Raw genomic sequence first — 6,892 nt, 5'->3', positions numbered from 1 at the left:
ATGGATTTACAGTATGATTCACTCTGGCTCAAGCAAGTGAAGCTCAAAGCACTTCCTCCTCATTAAAAGAGTTCCAGAAATGTACCCCCATGAGGCTGTACATTTTTTTTTCAGCTGTAAAATGGGTTTTAGGAAGCTGTAAGAATGACATAAGTAACTGAAGCACTAAGTCCAAGATCTGACATGACACAAGTACATCCAAATGCAAAACATTATGGTTGTTAGTGTATACTTTTAGTTAAGATCCAAAGTGTTTGAGGAAGGAAATGCAATCAAGCACGGGTCTTCTTGACTACTAGAATTAAATAAATTAGTGGTCAATTAATGCATTAATGATAATTATCCTGTTACCATTAGAGTTATGCATTATAAGCCCAACTCATGAACACACATTAATTCTTTAATGAATTGCCAAGAGAAAAACACTGCCAGTATATGGCAGAAATTAAAAAGAGAAAATTCTAAGCATTTCTGGTCACCATGAAGCTTACATACTACTAATTATAATAAGATTATTTTAAGCTAATATAACATCATTTTAAATTCTTTTTGGTACCATGGGTACTCTACCACTGAGCTACATCCCTAGCTCCTCACCTTCTCTGTCTCTGTCTCTCTGTCTCTGTCTCTCTCTCTCTCTCTCTCTCTCTCTCTCTCTCTCTCTTTCTCTCTCTCTCTCTTTCTTTTTAAGACAAGATCTTGCTAAATTACCCTGACAGAACACAAATTTGGATGCTCCTGTCTCAGCCTCCCTCACTGCTCAGATTATAGTCATGTGCCACCATGCCTTGGTAATAAATTTGATCATACAAAATATACTACACATTTAATCCATTCCACCCACCAACATTTTAGATATTTATTTTTCAATTTACATCTTTTTATATTGTATATCTCCTAACAATTATTGTAGCTACTATTTTAACAGTGGGAATGTAAATTAGTATATCCACTGTGCAATTTGGTATGAAGATTCTTTAAAAAAAACCCTAAAAATAGAAATTCCATTTGACCTAGCTATCCTCCTGCTAGGCATCTTCCCTAAAAAGTGAAAGACACATTATAGTACTACATGCATGCCCATATTTGCAGCATGAAAGCTAAATCTTGGAAGCAGTGTATGTGTTCATTGTTGGACAGATTATTTTTAAATGTGGTATTTATACACAATAGAGTACTACTCTGCTATAAAGGATAAATTTAAGTTATTCATAGGAACATGGATGTATTTCAAGACAACAATATTAAGCGAAATAAATCAGATGCACAAGCTTAAATATCACATTGTTTCTCTTATGGGGAGAACCACCTGGATGACTGAAAGAAGAGCAGTTACATCCATTTGGCTAAATCAGGCCCTATTCGATGTACTGATGTGTCCAGAGCTATCTAGGACATTTCCTTACCTATTCACCTGGCCTAAAGGAATACAAATGGGTACTGAGGTATAGTCTTTGAAGCAAGTGACCAGTCCGTGTTGCCCACCTGCACTGTATGCCCCCAACACACACACATCTGTAAAGTGGCCCCAAAAAAGTAGGTGTGAGCTGGCTGGGAGGGCCGTGCTGTCGGCTGGGATTGAGTCTCAAGAAAGAGACTGGGACATCACAGGGCATAAAAAATTACACATCAGAGCTGACTCACCAATCCTGAAACACGAGATGCTGTCTCAGATTGGGTTATGCAGATTACTCTTCCTGCGTCTCTCCTGCAATACTGCAGAGGTGACTTCAGGCCTCTCACCCAGCCCAGCTCACAGCTGTCACACATTTCCTGCCACAACTAGGCACTCATCCCAAGCTACTCCCCTCTACAAAACTTGAAATCTGCGTTTGCCTTGGGTCTAGGCCTTGGTTCTGCTTAACCCTCATCCTAGATGGACTTAGGACCCCTTGACTCCACACAACCACAAATGTGTCTTAATGTCTTTATTCTTACCATAAGTTGCACTGGAAGTGGTTGGTTGGAATTAATTTGCTGAAATTCCAATAACTTTCCCTTGAGATTACATACGTGGATTTTAAGGGCTGGCGAGATAGCTCAGCAGACTAAGCACCTGCTTAGGCAAACACAGGGACTATGGTTCAATCCCCAGCACCGCATGCTGCACCAGCCCCACCCCCAGGCAGACTGAGCCCACACCCAGACCAGGCATGATGTCACCTGCCTGTAATCCCAGCACTGGGTAGGCTGAGACAGGAGGATCACTAAGAATCTGAGCTGCGTAGCAAGACCATGTAGCAAATACATTAAAAAAAAAAAAAAAAGGATTTTCCTGAACCATGATGAGCTCTACAAGATCAATCTATGTCTTATATGAGGAACACAAATTATAAATAAAGAGCACAATAAAAGATAGTCAGAAATAGAAAAGATAGATATTTTGAAAATGAAAAGGAAACCAAAAATGGGAGGTGAGAGGGAGGTAAAAAACAATTAAGACCTGTTTTTACAGGTACTGAGTCCACATGATGAACGTAAGCACTGTGTACTGCAAACAAGCACTAATACCATTTTTAAAGAATTACAAAAGTTGAATCTTTTATCCTTCATATCAAAGACACATACGATCAACACACTGTAAGTACAGTACTGGGGTGTTTTGGATTTGTCTGTACACATACTCATGAGTCTTTACTTTCATATGTTTTCATGTTACTATTCAACATTCTATGTTTTTGGTTTGAAGAACTCCCTCTGTGGAGCCTTTCTTACAGGAGAGGTCTGATAGTAATGAACTCCCTCAGCTTTTTATCTGAGAACGTCTATTTTTTCTTCATGTCTGAAGAACAGCTTTGGGGGTTAGTTGTATAGTTAGCATATAGTGTTCTTGCTTAGCAGTTGCTTTCTTTTAGCATATTGAATATATCAACCTACTCTTTCTTGGAGTGTAAGATTTCTGCTGAAAAGTCAACTGTTAGCTTCACTAAAACTTTTATATGTCATTTACTTTTTCTACTGTTTTTATCATTATCTTCTCATCTTCTGTTTTTGACAGTTTTATTAAAATATGTCTTGAGCCTACAAGATAGCTCAGCAGACTAAGCGCCTGCTTTGGCAAGAGCAGGGATCAGGGTTCGACCCTGGTCCCCCATGCTGTGCCAGCCCCTTCCCTGAGGAGTGCTGAGCTGGGGACTGAGTCCAGGAGTGGTGGTGCATACCTGTAATCCCAGCCCTGGGGAGGCTGAGACAGGAGGATCACTATAAATCCAAGCTGCATAGTGAGACCCTGTACCAAATTCATAAATGAAAATAATAATAATAATAATAATAATAATAATAAACTATGTCTTGGTATAGTTTTGTTGATTGTAATCTGATTGGAAAGTTTTAGCCTTTCTATAACTGGATATTTTTGTCTTTTTCAAGCTTTATGAATATTTTCTGCTATTATTTATTTAAATATAACTTGTGGCCCTTTGACTCATTCTCTTCAAAATCCTGTCATTTAAAACTTACTTTTTTGACACTGTGTGGTGAATCCTCAAGGCACTTTTTCTTCCTCATTTTTCTTCTCCTCTGACTTTTTTTTTTTTTTTTTTGTGAGGTACTGGGGCTGCAACTCAGGTCCTTGCACTTTCCAGGCAGGTGTTTAAGCTGCTGAGCTGCCACCCCTGGCCCACCTCTGATTTATTTTTAAATAAACTGTCTTAGTTTTCCAAACAGTTACCTTTCCCATTGCTATGATAAACCACCTGACAGACACAGACTAAAGGAAGATAAGTCCCTTTTGCTTCAGGGTTTAGGAGGCTTCACCCCAGAGTCAGCTGGCTCCACCACTGGGCTCAAGGGCAGGTGGAGCACCCTGGCAGACGGGCATATTTGGGCACAGCCATTTCCTTGTGGTGGCCAGAAGCAGAGAAGTGCAGACTAGCCAGAGAGTGAGACGCTCCTCCAGAAGGGGCCCCACTGGCCCAGCCCTTCCAACTGGGTCCTGCTTCAGAACAGCACATCCATTTTTTAAAAATTAATCTTATTGAGAAACAAATAGCAAATGAGATACTATTATGGACTACAGGACTATATTGAATTATTTTGCTGTATTCAAGCACCTACAATATTTAAATGGCAATGGAATACTCATCTCTGACAAAACTAAACAAAAAAGGGATATAAATGAAGGACCATTCTGTATCTGTATAAACAAAATAGTATAGATATACAGCACCTTTCTCTTAATTCAATGAGAAGAAAGATTTGTATTAATAGTGTTTGGACAGGATATCATGTTTGAATAAGCACTATGAAGACAATAATATGCGATGTAAAATCAAAGTGGATTAAAGATCTAAACATTAAAACAAAAACACTAACTCTTCTGGAAGAGAAAGCGCGAAGACCTCTTGAAGACATAAGGGTAGGCGAAGAGTTCATGGATGAAAATCAAATTGCACAGGTAATACTTGAAAGAATTAACAACTGGGACCTCCTCTTATTGAGAAGTTTTTGCACATCAGAACAGCGCATTCATCTAAGAACTCATCAATGGATTGATCCACTGGTGAGTATGACACCCCATCATCTAGAACCCTTCCAAAAACCCCATATCTGAAAATGAGTCTTTGGCAGGCATACACATTTCAAAATTCATAAAGATTTTATATATTCTTCCTTCTGCTCCGTTAATTATACTGTTGCTAGAGTCTGTTAAACTTTTCATGTCATTCATTATATTTTTCAGCTCTAGAATTTCTAGGACATATACATATATACATATATTCAATCTCTATAAAATTTCTGGGTTTGATCATCATTTTTCTGATTTATTGCTTCCCCAAGACTACTATTTTGAACTCCTTGTTAGATAGTTAATAAATTTTCACTTCTTTATGGGTGGTTACTATATTTTGTTGCTTCGATAATGTCATGCATGTTTCTCTGATTCTTCTTGACACGATAGCTATACCTTAATATCTGCACATCTGAAGAAGTAGAAGATTATTTCAGATTTCACAAAACTTTCAGCATCTACAGACTAGCTTTACTAAGAAAGCTGTTCAGCAGTCATCCCATCTACAGATGTGAAACAGACTCTCTGGCAGGTCAACTTTTTGCTGAAGTCATCAAACAGGTTTACTTATGCCTAGATCATCAGGCAAGTAGACTTATCTCTTGTGACCACAGCATTGAAGTTGGAGTCTGAGGCTGTCAATCAGGGCCTGGAGCCTATAATTGACAGAACTAGCCTGAAATTTAAATCCACAGAGCCTAGGTCAGAATTCAGACAGTCCTAAAATTAAAAAAAAAAAAAAAAAAAAAAAATTCAGACAGTTCTGAAGCTTGAGTCTATGGCTGTAGGTTAGGGTTCTGAGCTCCTATGGACTGACATGGAGCCTAGATCTATCAGTGTGGTCCTGGGGCCTTAGTCTACAGGTGAGGGCCTGACACTAAGATCTACAAAGATAGATCTGAATCCTATGTCTAGGTCTAGTGGATCAGACCTATGCCCTGGTTGCATTAGAGCTAGAGATTATAGAAATAAGGATAGAACCTGGAACTGGCAGAGTGCTGAGACTCGCATGAAGTCTGGGTTCATTAAAGCCAGTCAGAGCCTGGGATCCTGAATACTGGTTTAGTACCATACAGGTTTTATCTTTGGGGGCTTGCCTGGAGTTTGGTCCATGGAGGTCAGTTGGATATTTTTATCCAAGTACTAACATAGGATTAGGCCAATGAAAGCTAGCCTAGTTTTTAGGAATACAGAAGATATCCTGAAATCTTAGTTCACGAGAGAGATCCCGGAGTCTGGGCCTTAGGGTTCAGACTAACACTGCCATCTACTATGATGGGCCTGAATTTCAGATCTACTGGGGCAAAAGGCCATAAGAGCCAGCCTGTGGGTTAGAGTCACTGGGACTTGCTTGGTACTGGGAATGTGAGTGTAGACTGAGACAGGAGGTATGCCCTTAGCATTGGGATGATCCTGGTGTCCAGTTGTGTGGATCAACTTGGCTCTGAGATAGTCTGGAGCCTAGGATCAGCCTGGAGCCTGGAGTCACAGTGCCTGGCTTAGCACTAGAAGGCCTGGAGCCTATATCCACAGCAGGTAGCCTGGAGGCAGGATCTAAAGGTGCTGACCTCAGGCCACAGAGGGTGAGCTTAACGTAGGAGTGGCTCTGAATCCTGGGGCCTCAAGGGCCACCCTGGTGAAGAGTGCTGTGCAAAAGCAGGGGGATTCTAGGGATAGTCTAGTAAAGAAGGGCTAAAGTCTAGATGTGCTGTGGCTGGCTTGTCCCCAGAGCAGATCTGAAGAGTAACTCCAAGAGCCTGACTTGTAGCCTAGAGATCCAATCTATAGGTACTATACTGGAGTCTGGCTCACAGGGGTCTGAGAAGTACTAGTTTAACTTGGACAGACCTAGGATTGAAATCGAAAGCAAAGTCCACTGTTCATTTCTACCTCCTTCCCCCAAAGAGAAGCAGTCACCCTCCATACTGCCAAGCTGGGAATTAGGGAAGATACGGCTCTGGTAATATAAAACTGCTCTTACCTTCTCTTACTTTTGTGCTATATCAAGTTGCTGTAATCACTCACCTGATTTCCTCATCCCATTTCATTTGTAAATAGATGTTTAAATTGATGTTTCTATAATTGGAAATTTCTTTATTACCGTCTTGCTGATGTCCAGGTCTAAGAGTTTCTATAGAAATGATCTATTTCTGTAGAAAAATCAACCGGTATAGTCTAATAAGTTACTAAGGCTCCTTTCTTCCCCAAAATTATTACCCTCTCCAAACTTATCATTTTAGTGAATTTAAACTTTGATATTGTGAGAAGCCATAAACAGAGGTCATGAAGCAACATTTCAAGGAGTCTAAGTCTCACCAATAATCTAAGTCTCATCAGTAGTACGTACTCCTAACAGTGTCATCATGCTGCCCATGACCCTAG

Source organism: Octodon degus, unplaced genomic scaffold (genome assembly GCF_000260255.1).
Source record: "Octodon degus isolate 3935 unplaced genomic scaffold, OctDeg1.0 scaffold00121, whole genome shotgun sequence".
Classification (NCBI taxonomy): Eukaryota; Metazoa; Chordata; class Mammalia; order Rodentia; family Octodontidae; genus Octodon; species Octodon degus.
Note: the sequence above shows the minus strand (reverse complement) of the source record.